The 19645-nt window shown below is 38.1% G+C and overlaps 1 long non-coding RNA gene across 4 annotated transcripts; it reads left to right on the top strand.

Moving 5' to 3' along the window:
- The first annotated feature begins 3 nt into the window (after positions 1 to 3).
- On the top strand, positions 4 to 18557 carry LOC150039200 (uncharacterized). 4 transcript variants are annotated; one of them, XR_016534488.1, is made up of 6 exons: positions 4 to 74; positions 11987 to 12068; positions 12166 to 12257; positions 16316 to 16377; positions 16528 to 16648; positions 18479 to 18555. It is a non-coding gene; the product is annotated as an uncharacterized LOC150039200 (long non-coding RNA). The 4 variants fall into 4 exon arrangements; XR_016534490.1 differs by lacking the exon at positions 18479 to 18555 and adding an exon at positions 17433 to 17499; XR_016534487.1 differs by lacking the exon at positions 16528 to 16648 and having other exon boundaries at positions 18479 to 18557.
- The last annotated feature ends 1088 nt before the right edge of the window (positions 18558 to 19645 follow it).

Below are 19645 nucleotides of genomic sequence, written 5' to 3'. Positions count from 1 at the left end.
CTAAAATAGCAAAGAATGTGTTATCACGGTTACAATGTGAAGAAGAGCAGGAAGGAGAATTTTGTCATTTTGAGGTATATGCCAGTCTGTATGGAAATTCTTCAACAGCATTTAGATATATACATACAACTTCATAGCTTTGACTCCCCTCTCCGTTGCTTAAAGGTGTGTTTTTGTTGTGTGGACAGTTTGGGACAAGTTATTTTACCAATGATACATGTAATAATTAAAGGCAAATTTCTTAACTCACAATTATAATGACTTCCTAAAACTAGAATATCCTGAGATCTCATTGTAAGGCAAAATTTTTGAATATAGTATTTGTTGATGCTGCTAGAAATATTTTGTTCTTTTTTTTTGCTAGTCCTGGGCTTGAGCTCAGGGCCTGCGCACTGTCCTTGGACTTTCTCAAGGCTAGAGCTCTACCCCTTGGGCCTCAGCACCACTTCTGGCTTTTTTCTATGTATGTGGTACCAAGGAATTGAACCCGGGTCTTCATGCATGCTAGGCAAGCACTTTAACCACTAGGCCAAACTCCTGGCCCCTAGAAATATTTTGTATGTGATCATTTTATATGTTCCTATTCACTTACTTTCAATAACTATTTTTATGTATAGGATTGTAAAATTTAACATGAGTAGCTAACAAAGTTTTTGATCAGTTCCTCCAAAATACTGATAAAAAGTTTCTGTTCATTCACAATTCCTCAGCATTCAGCCATGTTGTCATACTTTTCCATTATTGCTGACAGTAAATGCATGCAAAGGCATTTTTCATTTATTCTTTTGTCCTGGTCCTCAGAAATTCAAGTTCCAAATTACATAAATTTTAATGGCATTGTAAAAGTACATTGTGTATCAGTGTTGCATCACTTGGATACACTCACCACTGTAGGCCATCTGGACTGTTCCCATAACTGGGCTATTATGAATATTACAGAAATGAACATAGAGACACAACTGTATTTACAGTGTTCTGGCTTGTGTTTTTCTGCATAGATGCCCTGGAATGATATGGCTAGGTCACAGTTAAGGGATTTTTTGAGGAACCTCTAGACTGCTGTCCAAAGTGGTTGTATTAGTTTACAGTGAAATAGGATTCCTTTTCCCTCAAATCCCCACAGCATTTGTTGTTCTAATTCCTAATGTTGGGCAGTGTAATTGGAATAAGATGGAATCTCAGAGACATTTTGATTTGCATTTCCTTTATGGCTAGGGACGGTGGATTGCACATCCTCTGTTTCTCTGTCATTCTTACCTCTTCCTCTGAGAAGTGTCTGCTCACTGTTTCTCATTCATTCACATAACTTGGAAAAGAAAGGAATGGTACAGACAACAGCTGCACTGCTATGACTTTGAAAATAGTTTCGTGGTCCCTACATATCTTTATACACATGTGTATTTATATGCAGATATCTAACTTTTGATGGAAGACTTCACAAGTATGGTTCATTTTTGTTTTGTTTTATTCATGGACCTTGGACTCGTGGCCTGGGCGTTGTCTCAGTTCATCAGCTCAAGGATAGTACTCTATTGCTTTGAACCTCAGCATCAGTTTAAGTTTTCTGATGGTTTACTGGAGAAAAGAGTCTCTGAGATTTCTTTTCTGGGTTGCCTTGAACTGTGATCCTCAGAGCTTAGGCTCCTGAGTAGAAAAGAGTGCAGTCATGAGCCATCAGTGCCCAGCTGTTCATTTTCGTCTGTGCTAAATGATTAAACTATACACAGTCAAGGACCATGTGAATTCATAGACTTAGTTTTTCATTGATGTTAGCAATAGTGCACCTAATACCAACTTTACATACTGTAAATGCAAAGGATATTTCCTGCTTTTGTCTAGAAATGAAGTTTCTTCTAGCAAAAGTTAAAATGTAAACTCTCCAAAACAAAGCTTTTATGCAAGATTGAGATATATTACTTTCCTAGCTAACCTAATTCAGTGTTCATTGTGCTTTTGTTGTTTCATATATTTTGCATTTCATGTGCTAATAGGAGTTCAATATGATATAACATCTAAATTTCTTCTTCTAAGTCTTCTCTATTTCTTGTTTGCTCTAGTGTTGGCTGTCTGTTCTGCCGCTCTGATGGATAAAAGCATCTGCAGGTGGAATGCAGGACTCCATCCAAAGTGATGCTTAGTATTTCAAGCTGCAGAGTCCTGGGTTATGAGGGATTGACGCAAGGTCAAATAGCTCTTCCTCATCTGAAATCTTTGTCATACCCTGGGACTTATTGTGAGTGGCATACACAGACTGTGATCATCTGACTAAGCATTGTGGTTGCAAGTACTTGACCTCACAACGGAAAATGTCTTTGACTTTGTCTACTATTTCTGTTTCATTTCAAAATTGAACATAATTGCATCCCTGAGCAAAATATGGACAGGCTTTCGAGTATACTATGTATTGTTATACTCCAGAATGGCTTAACACTCAGAGGACAAGTACATGGATATGCCAGGTGTTTGGCTAGGAAGTTCAAGTATGATAATATTTGTTAGTATATTGTCATCATTTTCAACATTGCAAATACATAAAACGTTAATTTGGACAATATCAGAGAAATCACACTTTTTGTCTACAGTGCTGCGTATTGAAAGCATGGCCTTGTGCATGCTAGGCATGTGGTCTGCCAGTTGAGCTACATCTCCAGCTTATGTTTCCCCTCTACCACTTCACTCTGGTGATGAGATAGGAATACAGAGCCTTGAACTTTCCAGTTAAGTTTCAAAATTGAACACGAGAACATAGTGATACCAATATTCTGTCTTGTATACTGGTATTGTCACAATATTCTAAAGCACTCACATGACAAGGAGATAAACTCAGCAGGTGCTTACGTCCAGACAGGCACTGAGGATATTACTCCTTTGAGACCCATATCCCCCAGTGCTGTGATGAAAATTGTTAGTTCAGAGGCTCTTACTTGGTGATTATTTGTTCTTGTACTGTAGAAAAGGCATACAACCCCTCGAATTGGGTTTCATACACAGGTGGTTTGATGAGGATTTTTTAAGAATTCTCTTCTCTGCTCAGTAGAAGAAGAACTGCATCTCCTCACTGGTGTCTCAGTCATTCACCCAACTTGTCAAAGGGCAGAATGGCACAGACAAAAGTGCACTGGTGTGACCTTCAAACTAGCTCCTCACAAACTTGGTGCTTGTTTTCAGTACATCTTTATACACATTCTATCTATATTCAGGTATCTGAACATTTTTGGCTGACCCATCTGATTGTATGTGTACTCTGCTCCTTATTATCAGCACTGAATTGTTGAATTCTACACAGTCAAATACTATGTGAATTTCTACACCTACTTGTCCTTCCCAAATACCTATAATTCACCAAAAACTGACTCTACAAGGCTGTATTTCCTACCTTTTCCTAGAAATGTTTTCTTGTTCCATTTAAGTGTTCACCTCTGCTAAACAAATCTTTTATGAAAGGATGACCAAGAGTCCATGCCTTATGAATATACACCAGTGTTCCCTGTGGTTTTGTGGGTTATTTTCTAGTTCACTTGCTATGTGGGATACAAAGCTCATTTATCATCTACATCTCTGCTTCCATGGCGCTTCTGTTCCTCCCTGCTGGCACCACTGTTGGCTATCTGTCCAGCCTATCTGATTGATAAAGGATCTGCAGAACTCCCATCCAATCTGGTGGTGGGCCTTTCAATATAACAGAGGTGTGTATTACAGAAAACTGATTCAGGCTCCATTAGCTACTCTGTATGTGAAGTCTGTTTCCATTCCCTTCAGTAATAGTGAGCTGCATACATGCACTCTGGCCATCTGCATTTGACCTTGTAGCTCTTCCTACTTGACTTCCAAAGAGAAGAGGAGAAATTGTCTTTCCACATAGTCTACTTTTGCTGATTTTCAAAACGCAATGTAAGGATGTACTATTACTGATAGCCTGTCATGTGTACTGTTTAACACTCATGTGAAAACTACATGCACTCACTTAGCATTGATAGCCGGCCATGACTGGACAGCTTACCATTTTGGTCGTTGACACCTTCACTGTGAAGGCATATGAGTCTGACACAGATCAGATTTGAAGACTTTATAGAATTCAGCTGTGAATCCATCTGGCCCTGGGTTTTTCTTAGGTGGAAGGTCTTTTATTGCCATTTCTATTTCAGTGCTTGAAATAGGCCTGTTTAGTTGGGTTACTTCTTGGTTCAGTGTGGGTATGTTAATATTGGCTAGGAATTCATCCATTTCTTCTAGATTCTCAAATTTGTTGGTTTGAGAAGTATTCCCTCATATTACTCTGGATCTTGGTAATTTCTGTTGTGATATTACCATTTTCGTCTCTGATTTTGTTTATTTCGGTATGCTTCCTCCTCCTCCTCCTCCTCCTTCTTCTTTTTTTTGCCAGTCCTGGGCATGAGCTTAGGGCCTGAGCACTGTCCTTGCACTTTCTCAAGGCTAGAGCTCTACCACTTGAGCCTCAGCACCACTTCCAGCTTTTTTTCTGTGTATGTGGTTCTGAGGAATTGAACCTGGGTCTTGCATGCTAGGCAAGCACTCTACCACAGGCCAAACTCCTAGTCCCTCCCTTCTTTGTTGGTAAGAGTTGCTATGTCAATTTTGTTAATTCTTTCAAAGAAACAATACCTTGATTTGTTGATTCTTTCTATAGTTTTTTTTTGGATTCCAAATCATTTAATTCTGCTTTGAGTTTAATAATTTGCTTCCTTCTACTGGGATTAGGGTTGGTTTGTTGCTCTTTTTACAGGAGCTTAAGGTGAGACATTAAATTGTTGGTTTGTGATTTTTCCAGTTTGTTATTGTAAGCACTCAGAGCTATAAATTTTTCTCTGAGTACTGCCTATGCCGTGTCCCAAAGGAGCTGGTGTTTTGTGGTATTTCATAAACTGTTGGATTTCTGTTCTGATCTCCTCAATGACCCATTGGAGTTTCAACAATGTGTTGTTCAATATCCTGAATCTGTCCAGGTTTGTTTTATGGCCTAAAATGTGGTCTGTTTTGGAAAATGTTCCATGTGCTGCTGAGAAAAACATATATTGTGTTGTTGCTGGGTGGAATAATCTGCAGATGTCTGTTAGATCTAGTTGGTCTATATAGTTGTTCAATTATAAGGTTTCTCTGTTGAGTTTTTGCCTTGTTGATTTGTCCAAAGGTGAGAGTGGTGTGTTAAAGTCACCAACAATCACTGTGTTTCGATCTATGTATGGTTTCAGTGAAAGTAAAGTTTGCTTGATGAAGTTCAGAGCTCCTGGATTCGGTGTGTAGATATTTACGATGCTTATATCCTCCTAGCGGAAACATCCCTTTAGTAGTATGTAGTAACCTTCTTTGTCTTTTCTCACTAATTTTAGGTTGAAATCTATTTTATCTGATATGAGGCTGGCAACTCCAACCTGTTTATGGGGGCCGTTAGCTTGATAGAGTTTATTCCAACCTCTCATTTTCAAAAGGTGTTTGTTTTTTGGGGTAAGATATGTCACTTGTAGACAGCAAAATGATGGATCTTGCTTTTTGATCCAACTAGACATACTACGCCATTTATTGGAGAGTTAAGTCGATTGACATTGAGAGTTAGGATTGAGAGATAATAATTAGTTCCTATCATTTTTAAAAGATTTCATTAGGGTCTGTGTCTTGACAGTTCTTGTGGTACTTAGATGATATGATATTTAGGTGCCATTTTTTCTCTGTATTGCATTTGTGTTGGTTTTCCATGTGTAGAACATCTTTGAGAATTTTCTGTAATGTTGGTTTGGTTGCTACATAATGTTGCAGCTTTTCCCTGGAATGGAATGTTTTTACTGTTCCCTCAGTTATGAATGAGAGCTTTGCTGGGTACAGTATTCCTGATTGGTAGTTATTTGACTTAAGGGCATGACATATATGCTTCCAATCTCTTCTTGCTTGCATGGTCTCTGCTGAGAAATCTGGGGTTATTCTGATTGGTTTGCCTTTATAGGTGATTGATCCCTTCTCCCTGGCTGCCTTTAGGATCCTTTCTTTGGTCTCTATTGATCCAGTTCAAATTATAATACGGCTGTGAGGTGTTCTTTTCTGGTCAGGTTTGGTTGGGGTTTTAAAGTTTCTTGTATCTGGATGGACCTGCCCATCTGGATATTTGGGAAATTCTCTGAGATGATTCCCTGAAGTATATTTCCAATACCATTGACCTCTTTCTCCAGGCCCTCCTCAATACCAATACTCAAATACACTACCTGCTTATCAACTTAGGTCAGTTATCCTTACGCTATACCTTTTCGTCATTACTATAATAATCTTATGCTACTTCATTAGTCCTTTTGTACCTCCCCTGTTCTCTCTCATACTATTTTTCTATCTCTGGTCCTCTGTTCATCTTTCAACTCTTATAATGCATGGATCTACATTTGATGTTGTTGAGTAATACTGTATATCTAGGTGTTCAATTATACTCTAGGTCCAGAAGAACTTAAATACAATAGAGATTGGATTGAGAGGCTTATTGTTTTGGTCATAAATTGCTTATCAGTGGTTGTATTAGACTGGTCTGTAAGTGCACAAAAAGAGAGTGATAATACCATTCAAAAATTGTGAACATCTAGTGTCTGCCAGCTAAAGAAGCCTAGGTTGGTTATATCTGAAAAAATATAATGTTGTTCTGTATTAATCTTGCTCCCATTTTCAAATGGGCAGAAGAAGAAACTCAAGAAAAATGTCAAATCAAGGAATAACAACCCCCACCCAATATAAACAGACAATGGAACAGTCACTGTCAAACCTGGAGGAGAGTCTTCCAAGTCCTATACACATGCAATTGATATACGTCATTAATGAAAAGTGTGAAAATATAAAGAAAAAGCTAAGGGAGGAAGCCATAGCTAAACAAGAGAAAACCATAAACAAGGTGATATATGAAAAAGGGGAAGACATAAAGGAGGCCATAATAAAGGTTTTTCAAAGAAAAATGGATGAATTCATAGAATCCACAAACAAAAAGGTGACTGAACTCCAGGAAATGTCCAAAGAGAATAAAGCTACTGAGCTAACCACTCAAATGGAAATCAAAGAGCTAAAGAAATCCATATATGATCTGAAAGAAGTGATGCAAGGCATCAAAACCGAGCAATTAGAAGCAAGGGAGATAAAGAATAAAGTAGATAGCTTTGATAGCAGGTTAGACAATGCAGACGAGAGAATATGCGGGGCTGAAGAAAATTTAGTTGTTATAGAGAAAGAACAGAAAATGAGTCAATCCAAATCTAGGAAATATGAGAGAGTGCATCAGAAGGTCCAAGATACAATTAGGAACTCTAATTTAAGGCTAATTGGTATTGTCCTTCCATTATGAAGCACTTACATTGGATGGAGTAAATGACAGTCGTCATAATTTGAGAGTTTTCTTAACTGGCATTTCCCAGTTAAACACATTCTTCACTATTTCAAAGTAGCCAACATAGCGACTCTGTAAAGCAACAAAAGCCTTTATTTTAGTGGGGATGACAGATGTAAAGTCAGTATCCTAATCTCTTTCTCTTTTTTTTAGCTTGTTAACAGCATTAAGAAATGAAGGCAACATTTAGAATGAGTCAGTACATTATCAACATTCTTATGTATTTTCCTCATTGTGGCTAATTACATACCATGGAAAAAGAGACCAGCTGAGGTTTGCAGACAGTAACATGGAAAGAACAAGCCCTTGCTTCTAGGCTTGCTTATGACCATGAGAACAGTGAAGGTGCTGAAACAGCGATGACACAATCTGTTGTCATGCACTAGAGAAAGGACTGTGGTTTGGGAGATAGTTCCTCATCAGGAGGAATGACATCTCCACATAGCTGCACTAGATGATGCTGTACCATTAGTGAGGGGTCCTCTACAGAGAAGAGATTCTTTATCTGCCTTTTTCTCCAACATGGTTTCTGTTTTTTTTTTTTTTTTTTTTTTTTTTTGGTAAGGGAACCTTTCAATACTCTTTGGCTCCCAGCAAGTCGCTCAAAAAGGATTTCTTAGAATTCTCTTTGAGAAACTCCAGATGTCTGGTGATGAACCAACTGAGAAGAGCTGATAAAGTGAACTGCCACATTTCCAATTAGCAAAAGCACTTGTACTGCATGCGAGTGGCTGATGTCTGTAATCCAGGCTACTCAAGAGGCAGAAGCTGAGAGGAATGAAGAATAATACCAGCCAGGGCTGAAAACTTTGAGATAATCCATTTCTATATACTTAGCCAGAAGTTGAGCTAGAGATGTAGCCCACCTGGTAAAGTGCCACTTATGAAGAGGTCAAGCCTATTGAGCAACAGGCCACTGAGTTTAAGCCCCAGGATGGGCAAACAATGAAAGGGCAATAGCGAGAAAGATGCCTGAAAATGCAATAGGGGAATGACAGATGCAATTGGGCAGTGCTGTACCACTTCACATCTCCAACTCAGGCTGTTTTGGTTCTTAGTTAGAGCTAAGAAGGAAAGGATTTCCTGCCAACGCTGGCTTTGAAACACCATTCTCAAATTGCAGCCCGTATCTAGAAATACAGACGGGTGCCAGTCTTCAATGTCAGGTAGATGTTTTGTAGTTGTTGGATTTTTTTTTAGAGTGCATATGTTGGGTGTCATGCCAAACTGCTTGTGAGATAAAAGGATCTGATGAATAGCATTTCCTTCAAAGTAATCCTGGTTGAGCAAAGAAGAGTAGGAAGGGTGACCCAGGGTTTGAGAAGAGTGGGGAAGGAATAAACAAAGCATGACTGTAGGAAGGGCTGAACCATTCACTGTATGGTTCCATCTTTGTGTGTTAGAGTTTGGATATGAAATGTGCATTTAAAATGCTCATAGTTGGAAGGCTTGATCCCCAATATACCAGCAGTGTTCAGAGGTGGGCATTGGGAAGTAATTATATTATGAGGCTTTTGACTTTATCCACAGAATCATTCATTGAGTGCTTCCTAAATTTAAAGCATTAGTAGGAGGTGGGGAAAATGTTAGGAGTTGGGGCCTCATGAAACCAAAGAAGTCACTGACCCTTCCTTCTCCTCAGCTTCCTGGGCACCTTGAGGTGAGCAGTCTTCCCCACAATACCTGCCTCCTTGACATGATTTTTCCGTGACAGTGCAGGCCCAAAGAAATGGGATCACATGGCCATGATGTAAAGCCTGAAACTGTGAGGCCAAATTAATCTTTCCCCACTTGAAGTTCTTTGGTAAAGTATTTTTTTATACTTATCAACACTCCAATCCGATATAATTGGGATTTTTCATATTTTCATAATGAAGTATTATCAGAGGAAAATAGGACAACAGTAGATAGTTTAAAGAACGTTAAGAACATGGAAGTAAGTATATGATAATGTCTGCTGGAACAATATTCGTAAAATTCTTATTTTCCCCGGTCATTCTGTTTTCTTCTGTGTGTCTTTATCTCTCATTCTTGGTCTTAGGATCTCTCATTCTTTCTCTTCTCTGAACTCCTCTTTCCCCTACACAGGGGTCATTACGAAACCATACTGGCAATGTTTTATAGACCTTGAATTGCTCATTGCCTTAGTGAACGTTGCTGAACAATCCAATCCCTCCTTCTAGGGAAATCTATGGCTAGTAGATCATCTACCAGCCAAAGATCATCTTCAGGCATCAGAAAACCTCAGATATTTGACCTTCCTTTTGGGAAGGGCACTCAATCCAAAGCTGTCGGGAATAAAGAATACGAAATGGAATGTGTGATGCTCTGATGAGAACCAAGCCAATAGCCTATGAGGCTACAGATGTGGGCCTCCAAAGATCAGGAAATGGTTAGGAGTCACAAGTCCTCTGCCATCATTGATTGTTAAAGAAGGGTTACAGTTGCGACCAGGCTAAATGTGCCACTAACATCTCCCCGTAAATAACTTTTTGTGAAAAGAGAAAACTTACTTGGGAAGGAGTTTCTAGTCTTTGAAATTTATTGCTGAAACTCTTACCAGTTCTTTGTTCTCCAAAGTAATTCAGGCTATCCTACAGAAAAGGGGTTAATTAAATCACAGTGCATATCTGGCCTGGAACTTTCTTAGTTCTCAGATTTTCAAGTAGCTAAGATTACAGGCATGCCTCCACAATGCCCACCTTTCCTAGGTTCTCCTAACAGCTGTCTAGATTTTTTTATGGTGGTGTGATTTTCTTTTTTTAATTTTTATTGTAATTAATCAAAGGGTGACATGATATTTGTCAGATAGAAGGTGCATTGATTCACATATATTGATACCCTTTCACATGTCTTGGTACCCATCACCCTCCCCCACCTACCACCCACCCCCGTCTTGGTTTTCCCCCCTTCCCTATCAAATTTCAAATAACCAAATACAAATAAATTCAATATACCAGATAACAAAGTGAGATACTGTAACAATATGAGATACCCAAGAGACAACAAAGGAGATGAAAGATAACATAGTACATTAAGGACAAGAATCATTCATTATATGGCTTTTGTTTCAGTATCCTGGAGGTCTTTTCAATTAGCTTCATACTATATGGCCTTATATATCAAGGTTTTGCTCTATTGCAGATCTCTGCTAGTAGAGCCCAAGGTTTCTACTGGTTATGACAAATGAGGGAAACCATTGAGCCTAAGTTCCTTTGAGTTTGGCTTACTTCACTTAATATGATTTTTTCTAAGTCTTTCCATTTCCTAACAAATGGGTCGATGTCACTTTTTCTGACAGCAGCATAGAATTCCATTGTGTACAAATACCACATCTTGTTGATCCATTCATAAACTGAGGGACACCTAGGTTGGTTCCATATCTTGCTAAGGTGAATAATGCTGCAATGAACATTGCTGTGCTAGTGGATTTAGTATGCCCTAGATTTTGGATGGTTGGGTAAATGCCAAGTAGTGGAATTGCTGTGTCAGAGGGGAGTTCTATGTTTATCTTTTTGAGGCACTGCCATACTGCTTTCCATACTGGTTGAACAAGTTTGCACTCGCACCAACAGTGTAGTAGTGATCCCTCCTGGCCACATCCCCTCCAGCATCTGTTATTCGTTTTCCTGATCCTGGCCATTCTAATTGGAGTGAGGTGGAATCTTAGAGTTGTTTTGATTTCCATTTCTTCTATGACCAGAAATGTTGAGCATTTCTTCATGTGTCTATAGGCCATTTTTGTTTCTTTGTCAGAGAAGACTCTAAGTCTTTGGCCCATTTTTTAATGGGATGGTTGTTACTTTTAGTTTTGGAGTGATTCAATTTTTTGAGTTGTTGATATATTTTAGATATGAGGCCCTTGTCCTTTGTTGGGTTGGTGAAGATCTTCTCCCACTCTGTAGGCTTCCTATTTAATTTACTAGCTATGTCCGTTGCCAGACAATAGCTCTGCAGTTTGACGCAGTCCCACTTATCCAGCCTTTCTCTGATTTGTTGTGATTCTTGGTCCTTATTAAGAAAGTTTCGACCTGTGCCAAGGAGGCCTAGTGTATCTCCTAATGTATAGAGGGGTTACAGTTAGATTTTTTAAGGTAATGGGTATATTATTTCTCAAACTGTGATACCCCTTCTCATGATTTTGTCCCCCTTTCACTGTCCCCTGCTTTCCCAATCGTGATTTTTAGGTACATTTTTATTGCATTTCATTGTCAGAATAAACTTTAATGACATTTTCAGGGACTGAGCATTTAGACAGCACCATTAACCTCTGCTTAGTTGTACCTATGTAGTATGATAGAATAAGCAGTCTAGAAGATCGAATAATCACTCTGTTAGAAGGTTAAAGGTAAAGAATATGAAGCATGAGCTGATTTTAGATTACTTGGGATGAAAAAGTCTTTAAGGACAAGAATCTGTCCCTAAAGTCCTTCTTGTCTTTTTGGCTCTTTGGTCCACTGGTCTGCTGCGTTCCTCTCCGGGAACTTTGTGCTGGTGATGTTAAAAATCCTTTTAGAACAATGGAAAGGCGATAATAATTCCTAAGAGAAAATTTAAACTTCGTTCCTGACGTTCATATCAGTAGCCATACACCTCTGACACATATCTCATTTCTTCCAGGCGAACGGTCTTATGACCCCAAGTATTTTCATCACCGAGTGCATAGAATTATGATCGATGATCACAATGTCCCCACTCTTGAGTAAGTCTGATGCAACACTGATGGTCAGAAAAGCACTAAATTCACTGGGCTTGAAATTTGGGAATGAATTTTAATTAACTAAAAATCTTTGTTAAAGCAGAGAGATGGTTTCATTCTCTAAAGAAGTCATTGCCTGGTTATCCAAGGATCCTCACACCATCATCGTAATTCACTGCAAAGTTGGAAAAGGTAATGATTCTTTCCTTTCTGTCTCCTTTGTAAAAAGATAGTTGAAAATAAATATTGAAGGACTGTAGGAAGATACCTACTGCTATTCCTCAGGTAAGGAATTCCTATAGATTCATCACTGCTAACATATTAAGATTGTGTTTAAAGGATGAAAGAAGCAAAGAATAGTACAAGGAAAATAGAGAAGGGGAGGGAAGAACAAATGAAAAACCCTGGCTAGGAATCCTAATACTATGTTAAAGAGAAGTGGAGAGATTGGGCATCCTTGTCTCCTTCCTGAATTTAGTGGAAATGGCTTTAGCTTTCCACCACTAAGTATAATGTTAGCTGTGGGTTTGTCATACACAGCCTGTATTATATTCAGGATTGTTCCATAGATTCCTAGTTTCTCCAGAGCTTTCAGCATAAAGGGGTGTTACATCTTGTCAAATTTCTTTTCTGCATCTGTTGAGATAATCATGTGATTCTTGTCCTTGCTCCTGTTGATGTGTTGAATCTTATTGACTTCTATCTATTGAACCAGCTTTGCAACCCTGTGATGAATACTGTTTGGTCATAGTGTATAATTTTTTTCATAGTGTATAATTTTTTGAGGAGTTGCTGAAGATGGTTGGCCAGTATTTGTTGAGCAGTTTTGCATCAATATTCATCAAAGAGATGAGTCTATAGTTCTCTTTCTTTGATGAGTCCCTATCTGGTTTTGGTTATGGTAGCTTTGTACAACGAGTTTGGTAGAAGAGTGTTCACTTTCAATTTCATTGAAGAGCTTGAGAAGTATTGGTGTGGGTTCTCCTCTGATGGCCTCATAGGATTTAGCTGTGAATTTATCTGGCCCTGGACTTTCCTTGGATGGGAGGTCTTTTATTGCCATTTATATTTCAGGACTTGAAATAGGTCTGTTTAGATGGATTAGTTCTTCTTGGTTCTGCTTGGTTGTTATGTTAATATTGGCTAGAAATTCATCCATCTCTTCTAGATCCTCAAATTTGTTAGCATAGAGTTGGAAACGTATTCCTTTATGATGTTCTGTATCTTGGTAATTTCTGCTGTGATATTTCCATACCTGTCCATGTTTTTGGGGGGGAGTGTGGGGAAGGGATGCGCTCTCTTCTTCTTTTTTTTTTGGTAAGGTTTTCTAAGGACCTATTCTTTTTTTTCAAAGAACCAACTCCTTGTTTTGATGATCCTTCCCATGGTTTTTTTGGACTCCAATTTATTTAATTCTGCTTTGACTTCAATAATTTGCTTCTTTCTACTGGAATTTGGATTTGTTCTTTTTTTCCATATATTTTTATTGCAATTGTGATTAATACAAGTGTTACATTATATTCACCAGATAGAAGGTGCATTACTCCACAAACATTAATACCCTTTCTCGTGTCTTGGTCTCCATTTCCCTTCGCACTTCCACCAGTCATGTTGTTCTTTATCTAGGAGCTTAATGTGAACCATTAAATCATTAGTTTGTGATTTTTCCAATTTGTTAATGTAGGCACTCAGAGCTATAAATTTTCCTCTGAGTACTCCCTTTGCTCTGTCCCAAAGGTACTGGTAGTTTATGTGCTCCTTTTTGTAAATTTCCATACACTGTTGAATTTCTGTTCTGAAATCCATGACACAGTCATGATTCAACAATATGTTTTTCAATCTCCATGAGTTAAAAGGCTTTCTTCGGTGGAGATTGGTGTTCAGTTCCAATTTGATGCCCTTGTGGTCTGAGAGAATGCAGGGAATAATTTCAGTGTTTCTGAATCTGCACAGGTGTGCTTTATGCCCTAAAATATTTTCTATTTATAAAAATTTCCAGGTGTTGCTGAAAAATTGTATATTCTCTTGTCTGTTAAATCTAGTGGGTCTATATTGTTTGCAATTCAGATGATTATCTAGTTTTCTGTGAAGAAGCATTTTGCTTTCATGTAATGTCATGTATTTATTGTTTTACTTTACTGCCTGTATTTTTTTACTTCTATTCACAAATTATTTGCCCAAAGAAGTGTTACAACAGTTCCATTTTGTTTTGTTGATTTTGGGAGGTTTTTTTGGATTCTTAATTCATTTGATTCTGCTTTAATTTTAATAATTTGTTTCCTTCTACTAGATTTTGCAGGTTTAGTACTCTTTTTCCAGCATCTTAAGTTGTACCATTAAATTGTTGGTTTAAGATTTTTCCATAGTAGACCGTATGAAACACACACACACACACACACACACACACACACACACACACACACACACACACAAAGCTCACCACATCCAAAATCACAAACAAGATATTCTATAAAATGAGAAGTTACCTTGTAACTTATGAGACCTATAAAACTTACAAGTAAATCCACGATTAGTGTTTTGAAGAAGACACTCCATACTGATTTCTGTAGTGGATATACTAATTTCAAACGCAAACAACAGGGTCTGGACTTTGGCCTAGTGGAGGAGTGCTTGCCTAGCATGCACGGAGACTCGGGTTTGATTTCTTGGTACCACTACTTAGAAAAAGCCAGAAGTGGTGCTGAGGCTCAAGTGGTAGAATTCTAGCCTTGAGAAAACTCCAGGGACAGTCCTCCGGCCCTGAGCTTAAGCCCAGGAATGGCAAAAAAAAAAAACCCAACCAACAGTATGCTAATATAGTTCATTCTCATCTTTCTGCTCCGTCTTTCCAGCCTTTGCTGTTGTTTTCTTATGACTTCCATTCTGTCTTGGTCTGATGAAATCAGCGTGGATTCTATTTGTATTTTCTTTATGATTAAAGAAGTTGAACATTTCTTTATGTATCAATTAGCCATTTGCATACCTTCTGAGAGCTAGGCCTCAACATGAATTACTTCTCACTTGGCATTTAAAATACTTTGTGTTTGACTATATGAAAGCTTCACCCAGGCATATACTCACATATACTCACGATGAGATCCATCCTCACTGGGGAGGCAACGGCCTCAGTCCAAAATCTGTGACTCAAATTGGCAAGCTGGAAAATGCAAAGGCTAAGGAACTGGTTACTAAGCTGGGTTACGTGTGCAATGTTGATTTCTCTGTACATGAAGATAATAAAACTGTTCTTCTTCCAGTTGAAAAAAATGTTTAAAGAATAGATGAAATTGTGTCCTTTTCAGGTGAAAGGATATGATAAAAATTAGATTATAAGGATGAATAGAGAAAGAGAAAAGAACATATTTTCAAACTTAAATTTTGTAGGACAAAACTAAGATATAAGTGGAAGGTATCAGAAGAGATTTAGAGGATGAGTGATTTGAAGCAGGAAGAAGTCAAGGATTTGCTATAATTGTCAAAGTATTTGCTACAAAACACTATCACACACACACACACACACACACACACACACACACACAGGCAGAGGCAAAGAGAGAGGGAGAAGAGAGAAAAGCAGGCATGCAAGCTGAGGTAGAAAGTAAGCAAGAACACTACAGCAAAATACTTAGAATTATATAATCTGAGGAATAGGAATATGCGTATTCATTATGCTGTCTCTCTACATTCTTATGTTTGCAAATGTTCACAATCAATTCAAATAATACAATTACATAGGGACTACAAGTCCTAGTTGGTAATGTGGGTTCCTGCTTGCATTTGCACTCAGCACCTGGCACGTGCTTGGCCAGCATTCTCCCACTTCAGGTATATGCTCAGTTCTGTTTTGTTTCAATGCTTTTTGCAGATAAAGTATATTACATTTTCCTGTGCTGGTATCAGTCTGAAACCCTCTTCTATGTCTCCCACAGAATGAGGGTTGCAGATGTGAAGCACTGGCCCACCTTGCTCGTTGAGCATGCGGTCCAGCTTATTTTGCCTAAGCTGGTTGGAATCATAACCATCCTGATCTTCCCACCCGGGAATCTGGAATTATACATGAGGACGAGAGTGCATGGCCCTATTTATTCTTTTTGTTACATTAATGAAAAATAAAGTCTTAATATTTCTCAATTGGAAATTTTGAGACAGCAACACTTCAGAAGAAACAGTACCAATACCAAATGAGTATTTGTGAGTGTATTTTTACACTGGAAGAAAGATTTCTTGAACTCATTTCTGCTGTGTTCTAGGATGAACAGGAACAATGATATCTATTCTACTTCTTGCCACTGGCACATTTTTAACCGCAAAGGTAGGAAAATGGTTTTGATACTTAGTCTTTTATATGTATTGAATTTACTAGTTCTGAAGCATTCATGGTAAAATATTAAGGAAATGCTTAGCTCATGGTGATTAAGTGAAAGTGAAAGCCTGGATTAATGCAGCCTTCTTTAATGTGCAGTTATTTACTGGACTTGTATCCTTGTAACCTTGTTCTGGCCCAAGCCTATACTGACAGCACTGTGACACAAGTGCGAGGGAATGCCCAAATTCAGAATTACTAAGAAGAACAGCATTTTAAGGTATATTTTTTACCATCTGTAAGTAGTTGCAATTCAAAACGCAGTTTGAGAATTCAGTGCATTGTGAGTAAGGTCACGCATTCATCATTCTCCTCCCTCTATCTCAACCCAGTACTTCCTTCCTACCATTTCTTTGATGTTGTAGGATATACACATGACTTTGTAATTCCGTATTTAAGAAATAAGAATCAACATTTTCTAAAAAGCTGTATCCTCATTAACTGACTTATGTAATTGTAGCCTCTCTGTACAACACCTTTATAATGAGTTTCAAAAAATATTTTTTATTGTAATTAATAGGAGGGTTACATTACTTTCACCAGATGGAAGGTGCATTACTTCACATATATTGATACCCTATCTCAAGTCTTGGTCCCCATTTCCCTCCCCCCACTCCCACCCTCATCTTGTTTTCGCCGCTTTCCTATCCAATTTCAAATAACCAAATACGCATATATACAATATATCAGATAACAAAGTGAAATACTGTAAAAATATGAGATAACCGAGAGACAGCAAAAGAAATGGGAGATAACATAGTACATTAAGGACAACAATCACTCATTTTAAGGGTTTTATTTCTATTTCCTAGACGACCTTTCATTTAGCGACATACTGTATGACCTTATGTATCTAGGTTTTGCTCTATTGCAATTATCTGCTGGGAGAGCCCAAGGTTTCTACTGATTCTGACAAATGGGGGAAACCATTGAGCATATGTTCCTTTGAGTCTGACTTCCTTCACTTAATATGATTTTTTCTAAGTCTTTCCATTTCCTTCCAGATGGAGAGATGTCATTCTTTCTGACAGCAACATACAATTCCATTGTGTAAAAATACCGCATCTTGTTGATCCACTCATCAATTGAAGGGTATCAGAGTTGGTTCCATATCTTCGCTATGGTAAATAGTGCTGCAATGAACATCGTTGTGCTAGTGGCTTTAGTATGTCCTTGTTTCTGGACAGTTGGGTAAATGCCAAGTATTGGAATTGCTGGGTCATAGGGGAACTCTATGTTTAGTCTTTTGAGGAGCTGCCATGCTGCTTTCCATACTGGTTGAACGAGTTTTCACTCCCTCCAAGTGTGTAATAGTCGTCCCTCCTGGCCACATCACCTCCAGCATCTGAATATATATATATATATATATATATATATATATATATATATGTATATATATATATATAAGAAATTAGGCACAATAAAAATGTGTGATGGAAAAATATAGTCTTTTCAATAATTGGTATCAGGACTTCCATATGTAGAAAATTAAAATTGGATCCTTGTTTATCACCATGCACCAATATCAACTCAAATGAATTTAAAGATCTCAAAGTCAGGCCTGAAACATTGAAACTATTGCAAGTTGGAGTAGGAGAAATATTAGAATTGGTAGGCATAGGCAGGAACTTTTTAGAAATAGTGGCAAGGCCACAGAAATAGGAGAGACTTGACAAATGTGATTATATCAAAATAAAAATTTTCTGCACAGAAAAGAACATAGGTGCTAAACTAAAAAGACAGCCAACAGACTGGTAGATCTTTACCAACAATACATCTGACAAAGTCCTAATATCCAAAATATACAAGAAGCTCAAAAATTAACATCTCCCCAAAACTAATGAGCTAATCAATAATTTGCAAAGGAGCTAGAAAGACCTTTCAAAAAATAATAAAATAATTTTTAAAAGAATCAAAGGAAATGTGGGCATTGTAGACTCATGCCTGTAATCATAGGTACTTAAAAAGCTAGGAACTAAGAAAGTTCATAAGTAGCTCTGTCCAAAGAGGACAGATAAGCACTGTGATTGTATTAACCCCTTTTCTGTAGGACAGCCTGAATGACTTTGGAGAACGAAAAACTGATACGAGTTTCAGCAATAAAATTCAAGGAGTGGAAATGCCTGCCCAAGTAAGTTTCTCTTGTCATAAAAAGTTATTTATGGGGAGATGTTAGTGGCACATTTAGCCTGGTCGCATCTGTAACCCTTTTTTAGCAATCAATGATGGCAGAGGACTTGTGACTCCTAACCATTTCCTGATCTTTAGAGGCCCACATCTGTAGCCTCATAGGCTAATTGGCTTGGTTCTCATCAGAGCATCACACATTCCATTTTGTATTCTTTATTCCCTACAGCTTCTGGGACTGAGTCCCCTCCCCAAAAGGAAGGTCAAATATCTGAGGTTTTCTGATGCCTGAAGATGATCTCTGGCTAGTAGATGATCTACTAGCCATTGATTTCTCTAGAAAGAGAGATTGGATCTTTCACCAGTTTTTGCTAAGGCAATGAGCAATTCAATGTCTTTAGAACACTGCCAGGATGGTTTGCTGGTGAGCCCAGTGTAGGGGAAAAAAGAGTTAAGAGAAGAGAAAGAATGAGAGATCCTTAGACCAAGAATGAGAGATAAAGGCACACAGAGATAGTGGGAGTATTAAAGAAAAAAAACAAAATGAACTGGGAAAATAAGTATTTTACGAATCTTGTTCCAGCAGACATTATCATATACTTTCTCTCATTTCATATTCTTAACATTTTTTAAACTATCTACTGTTGTCCTATTTTCCTCTGACAATACTTTATTATGAAAATATGAAAAATCCCAATTATATTGGATTCGAGTGTTGGTCACTATAAAAAAATACCTGACCAAAGAACTTAAAGTGGGGAAAGATTCATTTGGGCTCACAGTTTCAGACTTTACTTTATGGCCACTTGATCCCATTGCTTTGGACCTACACTGACACTGAACAATCATGTCAAGGAGGCGGGTACTGTGGAGAAGGATTGCTCACCTCAAGGTTTCCAGGAAGCTGAGGAGAAGGAAGGGTTAGCGACATGATCCATCCTTCCAGTGACTTCTTTCATTTCATGAGGCCCCAACTCCTAACATTTTCCCCACCTCATACTAATGCTTTAAATTTAGGAAGCACTCAACGAGTGAATCTGTGGATAAAGTCAAAAGCCTCATAATATAATTACTTCCCAATGCCCAACTC

Source organism: Megascapheus bottae, unplaced genomic scaffold (assembly GCF_031878675.1).
Source record: "Megascapheus bottae isolate mThoBot1 unplaced genomic scaffold, mThoBot2.hap1 HAP1_SCAFFOLD_348, whole genome shotgun sequence".
In the NCBI taxonomy this organism is placed as follows: domain Eukaryota; kingdom Metazoa; phylum Chordata; class Mammalia; order Rodentia; family Geomyidae; genus Megascapheus; species Megascapheus bottae.
The sequence above is the reverse complement of the archived record's forward strand: the minus strand, read 5'-3'. Positions and strand labels throughout refer to the sequence as shown.